General features: G+C 44.1%; 1 long non-coding RNA gene across 1 annotated transcript; it reads right to left on the reverse strand.

Moving 5' to 3' along the window:
• Nucleotides 1-13218: 13218 nt before the first annotated feature.
• Nucleotides 13219-15873, reverse strand: LOC310742846. Its single transcript, XR_014538728.1, has 3 exons — nucleotides 15626-15873; nucleotides 15219-15340; nucleotides 13219-13824 (listed from the first exon to the last, which is right to left on the reverse strand). It is a non-coding gene; the product is annotated as an uncharacterized lncRNA (long non-coding RNA).
• Between the last annotated feature and the right edge of the window lie 6008 nt (nucleotides 15874-21881).

The raw sequence follows: 21881 nt of genomic DNA on the forward strand, positions 1-21881 counted from the left end.
TAGTTACAAAAGAACTATCTACAGCCATGATTCATAAGATGTCAGCTCGGTATCTCTCTCTAAGAGTGTACAGACAGTTCGATAGGGAGGGCACAATCTCTCTCCAGACTGGGTCAAAAGATGGAACTCCAGAACTCATTACTATGCAGTCGGCCATCCAGTCTCTGTGTAATGGAATTTTTTTGCTTTCCCCAACTCTGGAGAAGTGTTTTCTTTTGTAGGAGAGCATTCCACAGAAGTCGCTTTGAGATTAGAAAAGAGAGAAAGAATTAATTGAAATATTATCGATGGAACAGCTCAGTCCATTATGCTTTTGATTCAAATCAGTCCATTAATGCATTCTCATTGAGCAACAGATGGCCGACAGAGAGTTGGTACTATTATAGGTTGGTCTCTCACATGAAAAACCCCTGATTGCAATTACTACCCACTCTGCCATGCATGCAAGACTCTCTTTGGTTGCACTTGACAGAAGACACATAATAGTATTTCTTACATTAAGTGATCTGATATCTGACTTCATATACCATTTTCATTATACACAGAAAACAAAATCTAAAATGGGATATCATTAGCATATATTTTGTAACTGGCATTATTTGGCAGTTGGCATGTAATGGGAAGCCATTTTGATAAGGGATGCGGGTGGCACACCCCGTCGAATCCGCGTGACGGGGTGAGCTCCCGTTGCTCTGGTCCAGCTCCTGCCAACCTAGCAGTTTGAAAGCAAGTAGATAAATAGGTACCGCTGTGGCAGGAAGGTAAATGGCATTTCCATGAGCTCTGATTTCCATCATGGTGTTCCATTGAGCAGGAAGCGGTTTAGTCATGCTGGCCACATGACCCGGAAAGCTGTCTGTGGCCTGAAAGTGAGATGAGCACTGCAACCCCATAGTTGCCTTTGACTGGACTTAACTGTCTAGGGATCCTTTACCCCTTTTTCACTATCTGATGACTGGCATACAGTAAGAACAAATTTGCTCAATCCTCTTTCAAAGCTGCCTAAGTTAGTGGCCATCACTGCCTCCAGTGGGGGTGATTTTCATAGTTTCAACTACACACCCCGTGAAAAAGTACTTCATCAGTCTTGAATCTTCTAAGGTTGTGAAAACCAGGTGACTGGAGAATCTGGAACCCTTAACAAGGCACACTTCACAATGCAACATTTTGTTGCATATTTGCCTTGCGCTAGAAGCAGGTGGGGCACCGCTGCTAGGCTAGCTTCCTGGTTGTTTGGTCACTCACTACTCCCACTAAGGAGAAGAGCAAGGGAGCAGGCCGAGAGATGCGGTGCAAACGCACCAGCAGTGGCAATCCAGTTTGCACCATGCTGACTTCCCAGACTTCTTTATTCCTCTCCCTCCTCCTAAGCAACAGTAACCCGCCTACTGGGAAGCAAGTGCAGCCATTAGCTCCTCCCTCAACAAGCCACTCCAAACTTGTACCTTACATGCGGTCATGGAAGGAGTTTGCCATGACTGAGCTCTGCCTCATTCTTCCACCACAGGCACGCACTTCAGCATCCCTAGGAGAACTCATTGGCTGTTCCTCTGTAGCTTCAGCCCAGGCTGTTCTGAATAAGCGCGATGTCAAAACAAGGCAATGCAAATGATGGAAGAAAGGTGATGCAGGGAGAGAGAGAGAGAGAGAGAGAGAAATAAAATAAAGCCAAGAGCTCGAGATCATCACTTGCCTTTATGGACTGAAAATTATCTGGCTGCAATATAATTAGACATCTATAATAATTTGGTAGTCATGCTTCCTTAATGTAAACATCAGCGATATCATTTTTTTCCCTCTGCCCCCTCCCTCCACTTTCCCAGCCTAACATTTTGAATTTTCCTAATCACTTATTAATTATGGGTCTCGAAGCTGAGTGAGTAGTTCAATAATTTATACAACCCAGAGACTCATTAAAGAATAATTAACCAGACACTAATTATTCATGGCATTTTCATTGCTCTCGGTTTCCTAGGAGTGCCCTGATGCAGAGATCGGATTTGGGATTTGGGAGCGGGGGTGGGGTTAAGGCACCTGTTTATCTGATAAGTGACGGATAAATATATAAAATAAAATGAACCCATGCTAAATAAATAAATAAAACGCTAAACATGCTGATGTGGCTCCCATGCATGCGTATGAAGGCAATCACAGGATCAGAGTAGTCCTGTTTACTTGAGACAATTCCCCACCTTTCGTCCCCAGGATTCAGTGAAAGGGGAAAACATTCTCCGAGGGGAAAACAGGATCCCTCCCTGGAGCAATGCTAATGTGGGGAAGGTGTTTCACATGTGCAGAGGCATTTATGGGCTCCACCAGTTAGCCAATGTCGGGGGCAGCTGGATCAGTGTGTGCCCTGCCCCGTGTGGTTGAACCACTGAACTGCAGGTGGCAGGTTTCTTAGTAAAGCACCCACATTCAGCTGCGGAGGGAGCCGCTTGGGCGCTTGGGGAGGCGCACCCAGGGGCGGGGTGAGCCACCCAATGGGGCGGGGCGAGGCCTCCAGAGTCTCCCTGCCTCCTCCCACTCAGCTGCCCTACAGCTGTGGGGGAGGCAGTGAGCAAGGACAGACACGTGGCTCTGGTGTGCTGAAGGCCCCACGGTGAGTGCCGCCTGGCATTTTGTCACCCCCCTCAGTGGTGACACCCGGGGCTTCCCGCACCCACCACAACCCCTTCCTCCACCCCTGCCCATATTACAAAATATGGCAAGCACCATCTCTGTTGCCTTTGGGGCACTTATTGAGTACTTTCTCCCCCCTGCCCCCAAACCCTTTTACTGTAGTATTTGTATCTGCACTAGATACGAAAATTGGCTTTTTAAAATATATAGGAAGCTCTTTTAATCCCTTTTTAATATGACTTTCTTTTAATTGCTTTTATATGTGAAACTGTTTTCAAGTGTTTTATGTATGTGGGGGAGGTTGCACTTGTTTATATTGTTAAATCGCTTCAAGATATCTTGCTGGAAGCGTTTCAGAAAGGGAAATAAATAGCCAATGAGTCGTTTCAGCAGGACTTCGGCTTCTTCACAGAGCTGGGCAGGTGGAGGGTTTTGTATGGACAGCCTCCAAGGAGGCTTTGTCACTGTCAGAAAACTCTGCACCATTCGGGGGTTGGATTCTGCACCCTGGTGTGGTGGAGTTCAGTGGTGGCGTGGATGCTGTCTTTGTGAGATGACAAGGAAACAAAACTTCTGAACATCTGTGATTATGGAAAATCCCATAATGCTGTTGGTTAGAATAAATTAAATGCCCTTACGGGGTGGGATGGTGCCAAAGATCTTTCCCCACTTGCTAAATTTTATATGCTCACCTTCTGGGTGAAAATGTTTTATTTACATTTACATAACCTCCAACATTCCTCAGATGAAAATATAGAAATTTCTCACTCTGATCCTCCTCGATTCCCCCCCCCATTCCCGCCCCCTGCAGAGCTTTGTATCTTCAAGCAAATTATTGTTGTGATTTGTTGCTTCTTTTAAAATATCAGTACCTATGAATTAAAAAAAGATTTTAAGCCTTTCCCACCTGGCTGCTTACCTTTCGACCAGGGATCCTGCAGTGTGGAATTAACAGCTGAGAAGGCAGGAGTGAAAATAATCCCATCGCAAAAAAAATAAAAAATCAGGCTTTACTCTACCTCTGAGCTAGGAGTGGAAAAGGAGGGGTAAGAGAAACTCCACAATGAGATCTATACCTCCTTTCCAGGGACAAAACACACCATGATTTGTTTTCAGCTGGTGATGAACAAACTAACATATTTGTAACAGTCTGATGATTTGGCGAAATAATGATGGGGAATCTCAGATTATTCCTCTCTCTTTTTTCCTAAACTTCTCAGGATTCTAGCAAAATTCTGTGCACTGGTGACCATGAAAGAAGCTTTATGTTCTTAGTGTCAAAAGCAACTTTTTCAAATGTCAGTTGTCCAGGGACCAGTGATAAGCCATTCTTTCAGAAGTTCCTTTTAAGCTGCCTTGGAATCCTAGAAGTTTGCTGAAAAGCTTGAGGTATAGAGGCTTGCCAAGTCCTCCTGTGGCTTTGGGCTCTGCTTTATTGGTTGCATCTGTCACAATAAACACACACACACACACACACACACACACACACACAAACAAACATGGCTGGCCCTACCATTAGGCAGATTGAGGTGGCAAGCTTAGGCAGCAGATGCTGAAATGGTGGCAGTGAGATGTTGAGAGACATAGGCTATGTGTGACACATAGCCTTCCTTGCACCCCTCAACTGCCTCTCAAATGTGGTGAGGGGTATTATTATATTATTATTATTATTATTATTATTCGACCCATCTGACTGGGTTGCCTCAGCCACTCTGGGCAGCTTCCAACATATATAAAAACATAATAAAACATTACACATTAAAGGGCTTCCCTATACAGGGCTGCCTGCAGATGTCTTCTAAATGTTATATAGTTACTCATCTCCTTGATATCTGAGGGGAAAGACGTTCCACAATTTGGGCACCACTACCGAGAAGAACCTGTCCCAATGTTCACCTTAAAAAAGCAGCTCCCATTTATTCTTTGGGGCAGGTTACGTGCTTTAAATGTGTGGTGTGTACATGGTTTCACAAAAGCACAGGGCTTGGCAAGGTAAGGACTTTGCCTCAGAAAATTGCTACCAGTTAGCACAGACTGACACTGCTGGGTTAGTTCACCTTCAGATGTTCTTTCACCATATCTGGTAGATGTTAGACATTTGTGGCGGTAGCAGAAGGGAGCTCATAACACATAGGCAGGCATCAGAAGTCAATGCAAAGCAGCCAAAATCAAAACAAGAGGAGCATAAGATGTGGGGTGGGGGTTTAAACATTGCCAGCAAGGCCAGTGCTTAGGCATGATGGGATTTAGAGTCCCAAGACATCTATACAACTACAGGTCCCTTACATCTCTAGGTTGTAGCCGTGACAGGCATCTAGATAATGATAAACGTTTTCTAGGCGCTGTTCTTGACTTGTGAACATTGCTTGGCCATGGCAGCTGGGGCAGCTGGGAGTTGAAGTCCGACAACATCTGGGATGACGCAGGTTCCCCAGGCCTGGTCTAACTGATAACATTCCTACTAATCCTTAGGCAATGCGCTCTAATAATGAGCAGCTCTTCTGCTCAGAAATATTCCCCCCCGCCCTCCCCAAACAACTACCTTAAATCTTCTGTCTTAAATTGTCTTTTCAGCAATTCAAATGAGATACGTCTCTCCGGAACAAAGGGTGGATTCACACAATTTATGCTTTCCGCACAGGGATTGAGGCTATTGTGTGATAATCTTGTTATTTGAAACATCCATCATCTCGGCTATTATCACGTTCAGACTTTCATCGTCACATGCAAGGCACACCTGTCAATGGGAAGGGATTTACTGTGTCCTGCTGACAAACCTTTGCAGCGGCACAGAACCGAGGAGAAGAATGACATGAAGCAATTGCAAAAGGCTACCTTTTAAAAAAAAAAAAAAGTATTTCCATTTGGCACCAATGTTGAAGGGGGCATTGTCATAAAATGGATTCAGAACTTTGACAACGGTGGCACGGAGACATCATTGCAACAGGAAGCTGCCTTATACCAAACCAGGCCATTGGTCCATCTAGCTCAGTATCTCCTACCCTGATTGGCTGCAGAGGACTCCCTTAGCTCTACCTGGAGATGGTGGGGACTGAACCTGGGACCCCAGTTTGTTTACTAATGCTGCTCTGTTTGTTCGTTACAAGAATCCCACCTATGAGAAATGAATGAGAGGAACAAAATGAAAAGTTAGGCACAAATGAAAATAAAACTAATGGGAGAAATTACCGGGAATGTTTCCATTCCTTTCTCATTCATTCCTTTCTCATAGAAGGGATTCTCAGTGGGGTGTATTTACCATAGGAGTCGTCCCCCCGCGGGGGGGGGGGGGTGCAGACAGAGAGGCCTGGTGGGCCATATTTGTCTCTATGACCTGAGGTTTCACATCCCTGCAATATGTAGACTTCTGGCGGGGTGAGCAATTGCCAAATGCCAAGTTACCCATAAAGTTCCCCATTCTGAAGCCAGTATACTGTATTTCCTTTCTCCATTTCTCAATTATTTCCCAAGTGGCATATTGATTCCTTTGAAAATCTCCAGGTTTAACTTCCTTATAAGTAGCATCTTATGGCACTTAAGAATTAAGCAGAAGCATCATGTTCTTTTTATATGGCACACTGGGGGATAAAAAAAACCAGAAGCACTTGTAAGCTCCTGGGCTGTATATTTCCAAATCTCAATTTAAATGCAGATTTTTTTATTATTATTTTTAATGCAAGTCCCCAGTTAAGAATCCAGGAAAGAGGTCTCTTACTTGATTAAAACACCAATAGCAAAAATATTTGACTTAACTTTGCTTTTTGTACTGCATGGACTTAACTAATGTGAGTCCCAAGGAAGGCACCGTTTAATAGACCCCCGCTTTCCTGGGATATTGGAGGTAATGGAATAAGGCTTATTTCCACATATCAGATTTCCACTTCACTTACCTATAAAGAAACTAATATATTTCGGCCAACGTGTGAATAAGGAGTTTTTCTGTTCTGCTAAATTAATATTGGTCAGCAGAGAACGGAGATAACAATGCAATACAATGCAGATTAGTCCTTCACTGCTTAATGAATGCTGTGCGGTAATCGAGATTCAACAGCTGTTTCCTGAGAAGGGCAAGTTTTTGCATGTTTTGCCTATGGAAGACAGGGAAGGAACTGATCTAAAAATATTGACTGTCCAACTGAGCAATCAGAACTTTTCATAGGAAGGAGTCCGCCATCTGAAATGCAGGACCAATTCACGCATGCACATATGGGCACGCTGCCTTGAACCCGCGACAGTGGATGCCCACAGCATGCTGACATCACTTGCGCATAGCACGGGGCGTTAATGCATCATGGGATAGTACTGGGGGGCAGCCCCTTCATTTAAAATTTGTGGGTGTACTGGCACCCGGGGTCCTGCATGATTGGCACCCATGTGCACATACATCTCTTGAACTCTTATTACTTGATTCCCAACATGCGACATGGGCACTGTCTCCATCCTTTAAAGCAGGGTTGGGGAGCATGCAGTCTTCCAAATGTTGCACCATCAGTCCTAGCCAGCATGGTCAGGGATAATGGGAGTTGTAGTTGTGCTCGCCCTATGAAATGCTCTCTCAACAGATGTCAAGGAAATAAATATCTTATCTAGCTTTTAGAAGACATCTGAAGGCAGCCCCGTATAGGAAAGTTTTAAATGTTTGATGTTTTACTCTAGTAATAATACAGTGGTACCTTGGTTCTCAAACTTAATCCATTCCAGAAGTCCGTTCCAAAACCAAGGCACGCTTTCCCACAGAAAGTAATGCAAAATGGATTAATCCATTCCCGACTTTTAAAAACCACCCCTAAAACAGCAATCTAACATGAATTCTACTATCTAACGAGACCATTGATCCATAAAATGAAAGCAATAAACAATGTACTGCAGTCACACAATCAATCAATCAGTAGCTGGCCTGGGTTCCACACAGTCACAAAAACAAAACGATAAAGCCACAAAAACAAAAATGCAAAATAAATAGCAAAAACAGACAGACCTCAGCATAACACTCAAAACAGAAATGTGGCACTCAAATCGGAAATGCAACACTCAAAACAGAGCACATTCGGCCTCCGGAAAAAGTTCGCAAACTGGAACACTTACTTCCAGGTTTGCAGGGTTTGGGTTCCAAGTTGTTTGGGTACCAAGGCGTTTGAGAACCAAGGTACCACTGTAATAATCTTTATATCCCGCCCATCCGGCTGGGTTGCCCCAGCCAATCTGGGCAGCTTCCAACATATTCCTAGACTAGTTTAACGACCAATCCCTCTTTCTCAAGGAATTGTGGGCATAGTAGCTCTCGGAAGGAGATGAGGGTTGGGGGAGGTAATGCTCTAGACTGCCAGCCAGGTCTATTCCCCAACCCTGCACTAGCAGGTCCCGCCACCCCCCACCATACCTGGGACATCTTCACTCCCTTTCTCCCTATGTTGTAATGATCACTTGCAGTGTGATGTCAGCCTTGTGCTTGTGCCCCAGTTACAGGCAATTATCTCATACAACGAACCCCCTACAATGAAGTGAATATTTTAGATACTTATCCTTATATTTGCAGTTCACGGAGGCCATAGCAGAGAGACGCATCTGTGTCTGCTTCACCACAATCTTTTACCCACTGAGATTATGTCATGTGTGACACAAAGGGCAAATACCAAATTGTAAAGTCGCCTGCTGTGCGACAAATCAGTTCAATCTACGCCATAAATCAGCAGATGCGGCCCAAGAAGCGGAGCCAGAACTCTCTATCCAGCCAACCTTCCCCTACCTGTATTTTCTAAAATCATATCCCATAACTTACTTCTCATTCTGCACACTCTGTCATGGCAAATGCGTGATTTGGCTTGCTTAGCTCTCCAGCAGTCATTCTGCTCTGAACACAATTGTCAATTTTACTTCAATGACCATGTTATTGCACTAGAGGAGTTATTAAGCCTTTTAGTAGACTTGCCACTTTTTATTTCTATCCTGGCAAAAGCTTGTGTGTTATTGACAGCGGCATCACAAGTAGAATTTCGACAGGTAATGTTTTGTTGAAGCTTGGGGAAAATCATCTGCCAAGCTCTCAAATTTAGGCTTCAATCTTATGCATAGAAGTGCTTAAGTGTGCATAAAAATGCATGTATCGTTAAAATAACATACACAAATTTATTATATTGGGGGAATCGGTTTGTAAAAATGTGTATATTAAGGAATAGTGCACAAAACTAAATGCATATTAGGAGAATTTATCACTAAAACACTGAAATTCTCATGAGTACTTAAAAAAAAAATAACTTAAGGCTAGAAAAATAAGAAACACAGAGAGATGGAAATGGACAGATATTATATTGCACTTCAGATATGGCAAGTAAATGTCCCAAGGCTGAAATGGAAGAGAATCCTGGGTCCCTGTGAACTCAATGAAGTGTTAGCCAAATTTGGATTACCCAGACTCTGGAATTAATGGCATCAAACCAGCTAGTCTTAATGTTTTCAGGATCTGTTAAAAATGTTCATTCTTCCCCACAAAAAACAAGTCACCCGTATTTTGCTTGCAGAGCTAGTATTCAGGGTGGTTTAAAAACCAATCCCTCTTCCCAGGGAAATTGAGGAATTGTAACTCTATGAGGGGGATAGGGTTCTCCTAAAAACTCTTAGCACCTTAACAAACTACATTTCCCAGGATTCTTTGGGGGAAGCCATGACTGTTTAAAGTGGTGTAATAGTACTTCAAATGTACAGCACAGATGAGGCCTTTATTGGGAAATGAGCTGTGGGTTGTTGTCTCTCCAAGATGTCACCCTTCTCATTAGAGGTGCTTCCAGACTGTTGCTGTTTTCAGGCGGGACTCAACTGCATGCCACATATTTAAGCTTGTGTGAGTGCAGTGGCCTGCCTCTCCAAGGGATCAGACTTTTTATGATAAGGAAAGTGATGGGGAAATGTGTGAGATAACACTTGCTATGATGCAAAGTCATCTAGTCTCCTTGCAAACAAATCATGATGAATGCTCAACACACAGGCCATCTAGAAGTCACCTATATTCCTAGTAATGCTGTGCATTCTTGCTCCTTTTCGTTTCTCTCCCCACCTCCATTCTTTTCCTCATCCTCTAAAACAACACAATGATATTTAAATTGAAATCCCCAGCTACAATGGATTTTGCTGATTAGAAATGGAATCATTCCCATGCAGTACCTTAATCTTCTTTGAAAATACACCTGGTGCTCTGTGCAGCTGTAAAACGGCAACATACGCACACAAAAGCAACAGAAACTTAATGTAGAACTCCTTCAAGCACAGCACTAAGGATTTTATGCTATAACACGCTACATTTGAACAGGAAAGTACAAATGTGTGATTTAAATAAATTACCTTGCTTCTTCCTCCTGGAGATTTGGGCTTTTATTTCTCTACACTTAAATAAGAGAGAATCAAACACCAAAATAATTCTTACGGTCATGTAAACAAAGGCTGTGCACGCACCATTTAAAGCACATCCACCCATGTCAAAGAATTGTGGGAACTGTAGGTCTCTCAGAGCTACAATGTCTAGCACCCCCTAACAAACTACAGCTCTCAAGATTCTTTGCTGGTGGTGCTGAAATGTGATTTAAAGGTATGGTATGTGCACTGCACAGCCAGAAGGAAAGTAATGTGCAATGTGCAATATTGTGATGTGCAATAATTTCTAGTGGCTTAAACCCAAAATACTGAAATCTTTAATAATCACAGCGAGAGAACAAAGAACACATCTCCAAGAATTAGTGGTGCTCCCATTAAGAGACACTCCCCCCTCCACTCCTATTAATCTACGTCACTCCTACATCTTGTAATCTGAGTTTGTAGCCTCTGTGCTTTCTGTTCTGACACTTTCTGAGCTCTCTGTGACTTTGGGGAAGGGGGGGTTGGATGCTATCCAGAGACTGTGAATCTGTCAACTCTCTCTTTTCTAGTGTTTCTTCTGCCAGCTGTTCACCATCCAGTATTTCCCAGCTTCTGCCTTCTGAACTATGCCCCTCTGCAAACCACTGTTCCAAATCTATGCTGTCCTCCTGCTTCTGGGAAGATTCAGGTTAACTCCGACTGCATTGACACAGCAGTGCATTCTTGTTTTCCCCGATGGTTCCCAAACTATTAATTTCCCCATTATATTTGAATTTTCACTCCCATGCTTCCACTGTCAAATAAAGCACAAGAAAGGTAGGGGAAATCGAATAAACTGTTGTGCAAATGGCCCCTCACTGAAGGAGCGGGGTCCATGGAATGGGGTCTTCTCAAGAGACTTCCAAAGCATAGCACCAGCATGGAATACCATTTTAGCAAGTACAGTGGTACCTTGGGTTACAAACACCTCGGGTTACGGACTCCACTATCCTGGAAGTAGTACCTCAGGTGAGCCAGTGTGGTGTAGTGGTTAAGAACGGGTGACTCGTAATCTGGGGAACCGGGTTCGCGTCTCCGCTCCTCCCCATGCAGCTGCTAGTCACACTTCTTTGAAGTCTCTCAGCCGCACTCACCTCACAGAGTGTTTGTTGTGGGGGAGGAAGGGAAAAGGAGAATGTTAGCCGCTTTGAAACTCCTTCGGGTAGTGATAAAGCGAGATATCAAATCCAAACTCCTCTTCTTAAGAACTTTACCTCAGGATGAGAACAGAAATTGCGCCATGGCAGCAGTGGGAGACCCCATTAGCTAAAGTAGTACTTCAGGTTAAGAACGGTTTCAGGTTAAGAACGGACCTCCGGAATGAATTAAGTTCATAACCAGAAGTACCACTGTACAGAAAGGAAGCGGCTGGGGGGATGGGTACTCCTTGGTGTCGTTACAAAATGCACAAGTGTCCCCAACTGTGAAGAGATGCACTCAAACAGGTTGAGAGTCGTGGCAGCAGGCTGCTGCTGCTGCTGCTGCATCATCTCAGGCTCAGTTCCAAAGCCACCTCTTTGCCCATTTTGAGAGGAACAGCATGAGAGGCAGAGTGGATCCATCGCCCCAAGCAGCAAAGGCTCCTGCTCTTCACATCTGCTCAATTCCTGGGGGACAACCAAGCAGGCAGGCTCTCTGAACCTCTGTTGTTCAGCCTTCCCCTGCTGTGTGTTCATGTTACACAAAGGAGAGCTTTTGTCTTCCATTCCTTTTGAGAATGGGAGGCAGAGACAAAGGTAGCACCGAGTAGAATGCCACCTTTGTTTTGTTTTTTGGCCCAGAATGCTTGTGCATTATTTAAACAGTCCACAAAATGGGGACGCAAGGCAAAAAAGACTGCACAGGGGGGGAAAAATTTGTTTTTTGTTTAAAAAGACAATATAAGTTTCAGATCACTAAAAGTTTGAACAAATTCTTTCTTTTTAAGGAATGGGGGCATTTTCTCATCATGTGCTAAGGCTGCACTAGCTCCAAGCTTGCAGATGTAGCAGTTGCATATGTGCAGAATTGGTGCAGCGGGGACAGCCTTGCAAGTAGCTGTGAATGAATGGATGGAGTTACTTTATTGATTATGCTGTTTATATTTATGTTGTTGTGGAAATGAAATAAAAACATTTCTGAAAAAAAGAAAGAGGACAACATTGGGCTGTCGTTATGGAGCAACAGGGGATGTGCATGAATGGTACTTGTTAAGGAAAGGAAAGCAACAATGATCAGGGCCGGATTTAGGTTTGATGAGGCCGTAAGCTACTGAAGGTAATGGGGCCCTTTATATGTCCTGCTGTCCTTTGTCAACAACAAATTGTCGCTGTTTTGGGGGTTGAATATATGCTATATGGTAATTTATGGACCTAATAAGTATCTAAAGCCATTTGCACATGCAGAATGAAGGCACCCTATATATAGAAATGAGCAAACCAGTGATATTTTAGGGAGCAGGCTAGCAGGCGGGGCCCATTACTTACATCATAGGAGCCTGCACAACACAAAACACTGTTGCTGTATGTAGCTTTTATTTTATTTGTTCTTTATCTTATATTTTGGAAGTGTACATCCAGTTTTTTTCCTTTATTTTTTTGGGGGGCGCCCCCCAAGAGAGTGGGGCCCTAAGCTATAGCTTGTTTAGCTTATATGTAAATAGGGCACTGGGAACGAAGTTGGGTTGTATCCAACAAGGTCATTCTGCTTATGGAAGGACCTCAACTCATGCAATGGACTTTCTTCTCCTCTCCCTCTGTGTGCCCAAGCAACTAAAATGGCTCTGAGGTTTCTTTCCCTCAACCCTCTAGGGCAGATTTGCAGAGGGAGGGGGGCATTGCAATGGAGATCTCACTGCATGAATGGAAGTCCTTCCACAATTCCAGGGACTCGGATGCAATCAACTGATGCAGGAGATGGGAGCAACTTCTCCTTTTTTCTTTTTAAAAGGCTATGTGAATATTTGTGTTGTGAAGTGCAGAAGTGCTCCCCCTGTGACCAACAATTTGTGGGTGGGTGTTTCTCAAGTCTAATCTTTCTCTTTTTAAAAAAGTCATTTAATTGCTCATTTTTGATTCAGTGGGTATACATCTTTTAAAAGGAGAAGACAACAAAACAAAACAAAGGCACACCACTGACATAGGTATACAAAAGGGGGGAAATAGCGTAAATATAAATTTTACAATGCTGAATATATAAGTAAAACATATTTATTTTTTTAAAAAATGGAAGAGCTTTAACATCTAATTTTAAGGAAAAGAGTAAGAGGAGGAAGACAAATAAGGTAAGTCAAGGATGAGAAAAACAAAGAGAAAATACTAACTAAAGCGACTTCCAGATGAGTTAGGGTCCACTCTAAACTATTATTTATTGATATATTTATAAACTTATTTCTCTGCTGCCATATCATAAAATAGCTGCCTGATGTACAATAGTTAAAACAAAAACTATGCAAACAGTAATTAAAGTGGTTAGCTAACTAATCCGAATTTTTTATTAAAAAAAAACTTCAAGAGTTGCCTGAAAGTCAGGTTATACCTTTCGCTGTATTTTGATTTGAGTATATATATTTACAATGACCCATTTTCTTACAGTATTTCTCCTCTCGAGGAATTTACAGCATGGTAATCCATTTTCGGCATGGCATGGCCTGAAATGCCATTTAAAGTGAAATCTGGAATTTGGGTATTAAAAATTCAGTAATTGCCAGTGCCTGCTGGAAGTAAGTAAAGGCCAACTCTTTGTTGAAAGCAGATCGGAGCCAACAATCACCCCTGTTAATGTATTGTAATGACATGTCACACTCTCATTCGCCACGGCTCTGGAAAACAGTGTAGCCTGTGAGCAAAACATAGAGAAGAGCAATGATAATCACTACTGTTCATTATTCATGAAGGCCTATAGGTGTAAACAGTTTACTGCTGGCAGTTCAGGAAATGACAACGCCTGCTCCCAGAGAGGGACAAAAATTTGGCTCAGTCTGCCCAGTTTGCACCTCCTGAAACAATACGCAAACCAAAACACACCTATCCTTTGAAATTTGCATTTCTGGAAATTTTGCAGTGTCGTTGCCCCACCCCACAAAATTGGCAAAAATGCATATACAGTATTAGAGAAATGTATGCATTATATGAATGAATGTATATATTAATGAAAATAACATACAAATATGCATTATGTTACGGAAAATTTACTTGCAAGAATGTGTATTTCAGGAGAAATGCACACTAAAAAGCTGTCAAAATTTTATCAGGGCTTTTCCCAAAATATCACATAACAAACTGATGTGGAAATGTAGTGATTTACATTATGTAAAAACTGTTGTCCCATTCAGATTCCTGCAAAGTAAGCATGGTTGGGTTCAAAACTGCATCTGTCTCTTTTTTGGGGGGGGGGGAATGAAGCACACACTGTTCATTGGAATGACAGGAAACTAAGCCATGTTTGTGTAGTTTTAACCTATTCTGCTTCTTCTGTAGTGCCACTTGATTAAGCCACAATATTGATTTGCTTGTACACCGTCTTTGTAGCTCTTTAACCTCCTGCCTTGCTGACACACAGTTGATCTTCCACACAATCCCCATGCTAATGACAAACACTATTGACCTGGAAATCCTTCTGCCTGATCCCAGATATTTGCAGCTGCTGAGGGGGGAGGGGCAAGCTTGTTAGGGGATCCCCTCAGAGAGCTAGAATTTCCAACGCCCTTAACCAATTACAGTTCCCAAGATTCTTTGGAGGAAGCCATGACTGTTAAATGGGGGGTAAGAGTATTTTAAGTGTACTGAGCCTCTTGGGCTTGCCTATCGGAAGGTTGGCGGTTCGAATCCCCACAATGGGGTAAGCTCCCGTTGCTCTGTCCCAGCTCCTGCCAACCTAGCAGTTCGAAAGCACGCCAGTGCAAGTAGATAGGTACCACTGTGGTGGGAAGGTGAATGGTGTTTCCGTGCACTCTGGTTTCTGTCATGGTGTCCCGTTGCACCAGAAGCAGTTTAGTCATGCTGGCCACATGACCCGGAAAGCTGTCTGTGGACAAACACCGGCTCCCTTGGCCTGAAAGCGAGATGAGCACCCCAACCCCATAGTCGCCTTTAACTGGACTTAATCATCCAGGGGTCCTTTACCTTTACCTAAATTAACTGAAAGGATAAAATACGATAGCCACTAATAGAGGAAGGAAAGGATGGGAAACTGAGTAAGGCTAAAGAGGTATGACTCATCAAATCAGTTACCCAGAAAGCTGGTGCGTTCACCTTTGCTGGAGCTCTGCAAGCAAAGGTTGAGTTCACATCAGCTGGGAATGCTCTGGATTTTCTCCTACATGTCCCACTAGACTCCCACCAATTCTGTGATTCTGTGAATCAAAGCAAGAAATCAAATAACCGCATGGCGCTCCAGACCAATGGGGCTTTGTTTGGGTGAACCCTGAAGATGAGGACAGACAGTTACCACGAGAAAGCAAAATTCACAACTGCAGGATCTGATGCAACCAGGAACTGCTGCAAGTAAAAACCAAGCACCAGAACCCTTTTGGCAAAGAGATCCAGAAGACTCTCCGGCCGACGGATCCATCCCCAGCTGAATGTGTTAATGGGATAGATAAAAATGACAGTCTATTTAATAAGCTACGGTTCAGTACCTTGCTTCCAAAATAATCTTCCTGTTTTCCTTTCTCCCCTTTTGCCCTTTTCTTGTTTCCACCTCTAATTGGAGATGTCTCCCTTCAGTGCAGCAGCTTCATCATTCTATCTCCTAGGATTAGCTGACAGGGAGGGGGAGAAATATAATAGGAATTTGCTAGCACTGCCCTGAAATAACATTTCATACCCAGCTTCAGATAAGCCAGTGTCTTCCTGTTCTCCCCGTTCAATAGCTTTCCTTTTTACAGGGCTGCTGCTGCTAGAGTTTAACATTTGTCCAGCTAAAATAAAAAAGGGAGAAGGTTTTCAAAGTCTCTGCAAACTCAGCATGTCCACCCAGTTGCTCTTTATGCTCCATGGATATGATTCTAAGGGCTGCCATCCTAACCCCGTGTACCTTGGAGTAAGGCCCATTGAATTTAATAGGACATAAAAATTTAAGAACATAAAGAGAGCCTGCTGGGTTAGGCCAATGGCCCATCTAGTCCAGCATCTTCTCACAGTGCCCACCCAGATGGCTTTGGCAAACCGTCAGGCAGGACCTGAGCACAATAGCATCCTCTCCTCCTGTTTTTCCAGTAACTGGTACTCAGAAGCATCACTGCCTCAGACCACGGAGGCAGAACATAGGCATTGTGGTTAGTAGCTATTGACAGCCTTCTCCATGAATTTGTCTAATCCTCTTTTATGCCATCTTGGTTGGTGGCCATTGCTGCCTCCCATGGAAGCAAGTTCCATAGTTTAGCTAAGCACTGTGTGAAGAAATGCTTTCTTTTATCCATCTGGAACCTTCCAGCATTCAGCTTGGATGTCCCCGAATTCTCACAGAATTGTAGTGTTCGAAGGAACCCTGAGGATCATCTCATTCAACCTTCTGCAATGCATAAATATGCAGCTGTCCCATACGGGGATCAAACCTGCAACCTTGGTGTTACAAGTGCTGCATTCTAACCAACTGAGAAGGAGAAAAGCTTTTCTATCAAGAAGACAACAACAAGAATCTGCCGACAGCATACAAATCAATCTGGCTAAGCTGATTCAAAAATACACACACACACGTACCCTGCTCACACACAAAATCAAATCTCACTACAGCCAACCAAAGACAACCAGCCATACCCTAGGCCACCCCTCAACCTCTCTCACCACCAAGGAAATTCAACAAGTGAATAGTAAGAGAACCCACACAAGTGACGCTGACACAAAACCCCACACATATACTAAGTAGAAGAATTGAAGCATAACCACCCGACCCCACCCCACTCACCATGCCCCCTCCCCCTCTTTCCCCATTTTCTTCCTAACCTAACACTGTATGTAACACTAATGTCTCACAACAAATGAAACTGATCTGTAGAAAACACAACTTGAAAAAAGAGACAACGCACATATTTTTGTAAAGTAAGAAATCTTTAATAAAAATATATTTTTTAAAAAAAAATTAAAATATTTTTTTTTAAAAAAAGCTTTTCTATTCATTTTCTCCATGCCCTGCAAATTTTTATCAAGTCACCTCTTACTTGTCTTTTGTCTAAACTAAAAACAACCAAACTGCTTTTGAATAGACAACGTTAGAAAGGCAACGTTACCATTTTCTGTGTCTCTGTCCAAAAGTTGTCCTTGCGGCAACTTCCTGGCTCACAGCAGACTCAGTTCACCGTAGATGAGGAGCCTCTCTTGCCCCCTCTGTCCGATAAGAGTTTAAAGCTTAGGTTAATTGCAGATGCAAGATAGCATATCATTATACCTGTAAATGAAGGGAGAGCTAACAGTTACTTGCCATTCTCTTCCCACATGCTCAGCTGCCCTCTCGATCTTTGTCTTGAAAGTCATTTGAAAGTCAAATGAGCTTTGAGACAAAATGGGAAATGAATACCAGGACTGGCATCAGGAGTTGGCACTGTTGGACAGCGGCGACAAGAGATGAGCATCAACTTGGATGGCTTTGAAAGAGACAAATTCATGGAGAATAAGGCTATCGCAGGGGAGGGGGTGAGAGCTATTGCACTCAGGTGCTGCTTGTGGGCTTCTGGTTGGCCAGTGGTCTTCTGGCCTGATCCAATCGGGCTCTTCTTTTCTTTTTATCCTAAGGCCCCAGTGCCTTAGGAGGGTCTGCCAGAACTGATCCCTGCCAAGCTACAACTGAGAAACATCAACTGCCCCAATCAGCAGTGGTACAGGTTGGGTCCTGGTTCAAGTACCTGTGCTATGTCTCCACCTCCTCAACTCCCATCCATTCCACATGCAGTCCTCTCCTGTCCACAATCAGCGGGCAGACAGCAATTGCTGTTCCATCTCCGTTCGTTCAGATACCAGTCCAAAGAGCAGCAACTCCTGCCTTCTCTCTCCCTCTGGGCAATGTGAATTGGGCTTCACAGGCCTCCTCATCCTCACTGTCAGGCCTAAAAGGTGAGGACAAGCAAGGGAAAAGAAGTGTTGGCTGCCTCTGGACACCAACACTCACTCTCTGTCATGGACGGTCAAAGTCCTGGCGGAGGACATTGGGACTGAGGGCAAGATGGCGGGGTGGGAGCAGGAACGGGAGTCAGGAAGCCAGGAGTCCGGAAGCGAAGGGTCCGAGGGTCATAGAGCTGGGAGTCAAGGGTCCGAGGGTCAGGAAGCAAGGAGTCAAGAAGCAAACGCAGCAAGGCAGGAAGCATGTTGCTGTGGCAAATAGCCAAAGGGAAATGCTGACCTTATATCCCTTCCTGGCTCTTGCCACCAGGTGCTGTGAGTTACCAATCGGCCTCACCTGTGTGGCCACACCTTGCCTCTTCAGAACAAACTTAGGAAAGCCCCAGTCCTACGAAGCCCTACCAGTCACAGGGCCTGACTCCTGCAGGCACTCCTGACACTCTCAAGCCTTAGAATGGGGGTGAGGCAGAACAGGAGCCCTCCTGAGGGCATGTCACAATTCCCCCCAAACCTGAAACTGGGATTGGTGGATACTGAAGCATGTAGGTCAGGGCCCCCCCAAAAAACTATTGGCATCGGGGGGGCAGAGTTTGAAACTCTCATGGCACCAAAAATGTACTCTTTTCACAGAAGGAAACCTGGCAATACTGAGTTAGATGGTCAAAGAGACTGACTCAGTATAAGGCAGCCTCCGTTGATTCATAGAATTGCAGAATTGGAAAGGAGCCTGAGGATCATCTAGTCCAACCCCTTGCAACACAACTAAATCTCAATTAAAGCATCCATGACAGGTGACCATCCAACCTATGTTTAAAAACCTCCAAGGAAGGAGAGTCCACAACCTCCTGAGGGAGACTGTTCCACTGTCAAACAGCTCTTACTGTCAGAAAGTTCTTCCTGAGGTTGAGTCAGAATCTCCTTTCCTGTAACTTGAAGCCATTGGTTCCAGTCCTACCCTCTGGAGCAGGAGAAAGCCATCTTGCTGCATCTTCCATGTGACAGCCCATCAGATATTTGAAGATGGAGATCATATCTCCTCTCAGTCTCCTCTTTTCCAGGATAAACAGACCCAGCCTTCAACCACTCCTCATAAGGCTTGGTTCCACACCCTCATATCTATCTTAAGCACATCCCCATTCTTGCTGTCCAGTGGTAGCAGAGATTGCATGTATAGACAGACATCCACCTAGATACAAGCTAAGAGCTTAACCCACTGAGGTTGCAATTGCTAACCAGTTTCAAGGATTCAGCATAGCCCCAGTTGCTAAATCAGCAATTGGGGTTTTGTAGCCCTCCAGGTGTCATTGGACTCCAACTGTCCCATCAGCCCCAGCCAGTAGTCAGGGACGATGGGAGTTGTGGTCCACCAACATCTTGAGGGTCACCAGTTCCCCAACCTTGGTGTGCATCTTTGAGGATGATGGGAGCTGTAGTCCAAGAATTTCTGAGGACCCAAGATTGAAGAACACTGGTGTAGAGCACCCTGTTTTGTGCAGAAGTCTCTCTCTCTCTCTCTCTGTTTAGGGGATTATACTCTTGCACACCATCTCTAAACAAGGGTAGGGGGGAGGAAAGAGTGAATAATGATTCAGCGATTGTTTTCCCCTTCTGCCTCAAAGGATCTAATTCTCTCCCCCTGCCTCCCTGAAGCATAGCTTTAAGAAGTTCCAAAATAACATTACAGCAGAATAATATACAGAAGCAACTTACAGAAGCTTATGTGAAACCAGATAACCTTTCAAATCCATTTATCAAAGCAGCTGCATTTTTTTTATATCAAGGCAAGTGACAAGATAATAAATATTGATCAAAGGAAGTTAGTCTGTATCTATAACATTATATTACATTTAGAGTGAAAAAACACCACAAAAATACCAGAATACATTTATAGGAAATGGACAAGGGTATATTAATATTATTATTTAGAAGCTATAGTTTGGGTAGAAATTTGCACTTGTTTGACTGTGCATTGGACATTATACAGCCATTACAGTCCAATCCCATGCATTTTTATTCCCAGAAAAGTTCATCATAATATTTATAAAGCACCGAAAACTGCTAGATTAAACATTAAGAACGGGCCTTTTTCACAGGCTTACAGTCTAATTATAAGTTAAGTGAGGTCCCAGCCTTCAAATTTGCAAGTTTGCTGTCTGATTACTGGGAATGGGTTTGCTTTGAATGGTTCTTATCACTAAGGTTTTTGCCTTAAAGCAATGCCTGACTCCAGCCTGGGACTTGACAAAATGATGTTAATGTCTCTCGATGGCTGTAGATGGTCCCCTGAATAAGCAATTCACCTGCAGGGCTGCTTTTGGAAAGGAATGCTTAGCAGACTGTGTATAAGAAGGAGCAGATGGCAGTTTTGCTTTAGCTTTGCTGAGGCATGGCTTTCCCGCAGTTAAAGATGGGAGCTCCACACATCACTTAGCATAGCACTATATGATCCAACAATACCCTTCTTCTTGGCCAAAATTCTTCTGAAATGCTTTCTCACAAGTACGTCCCATTGCCAATTGTTGTTGTTCTTTAGTCGTTTAGTCGTGTCCGACTCTTTGTGACCCCATGGACCAGAGCACTCCAGGCACTCCTGTCTTCCACTGCCTCCTGCAGTTTGGTCAAACTCATGCTGGTAGCTTCGAGAACACTGTCCAACCATCTCGTCCTCTGTCGTCCCCTTCTCCTTGTGCCCTCAATCTTTTCCAGGGAGTCTTCTCTTCTCATGAGGTGGCCAAAGTATTAGAGCCTCAGCTTCAGGATCTGTCCTTCCAGTGAGCACTCAGGGCTGATTTCCTTAAGAATGGATAGGTTTGGTCTTCTTGCAGTCCATGGGACTCTCAAGAGTCTCCTCCAGCACCATAATTCAAAAGCATCAATTCTTCGGTGATCAGCCTTCTTTATGGTCCAGCTCTCACTTCCATACATCATTGCCAATGGTGTCCTGCAAACTCCCATTTTGCTCAGTTTCTCCTACCCTTTTGCAGGGGCAGAGGAAGGGGGTGGGGTGGGCGGTCTGCCCTGGGTGTCACCACTGAGGGGGTGACAAAATGCCGGGCAGCACCCACCGCAGGGCCTGCAGTGAGGCCGAGCCACGCTTCGTCTCTCCTGGGAGCGACACGGTGGCTTGGGCACTCACAGGCTCTACGTTGCCCCAAACGGTCTGCCCGCCTCATCCCCCTCAGCTGTAGGGCGGCTGAGTGGGAGGAGGCAGGCAGACTCCTCAGAGGCCCCACAGAGAGTCTTGCCCTGGCTCTCCCTGCCCTGTGGGCGGCTGGCCCCGCCCCTGGGCGCAGGGCACACGTGCCGCCCCAGGCACCCAATTGGCTTGCTCTGCCGCTGCCCTTCGGTGATCATTGTTTCCCAGTCAATACTTCTTTGTAGCTATTTTGTTAACTTCAACAAGGTTTCTTTTTCCACTTTCACCAAGGGATCACAACCAATTTGGGTTACGCAGTGACTATGGGGGTTTTTCTACATGATGATGTCAGGGAAGGCAAACCAATCACATTGCCTTCTCTGTGAAGCCCTGCTCCGGCTTTGGCCATGGCAGAATGCACACTGAAATAGATCTTTGGATAGACATTTGAATGTGCATTCAAGCACATTCAAGCACACATCCCAAATGAAAAAGTCTGAATTCAGCTGGAGATCCTTCCAGCTTATCATTCATTATACCCATTCTTTTAATTTTTCTTGAGTTGGTTAGATGTTAGATAACAACAAAATAACATTTAAATGTGATTTCTTTTTCTGCATGGAGACAAGGTAGGACAGTTCATAAAAACAGCATGTGAAGTTACTTCTGTAGCTGACAATTTCAGCATTTCCCTTTTTTGTGTG

Source organism: Podarcis filfolensis (genome assembly GCF_964270895.1).
Source record: "Podarcis filfolensis genome assembly, chromosome: 10".
Lineage (NCBI taxonomy): Eukaryota > Metazoa > Chordata > Lepidosauria > Squamata > Lacertidae > Podarcis > Podarcis filfolensis.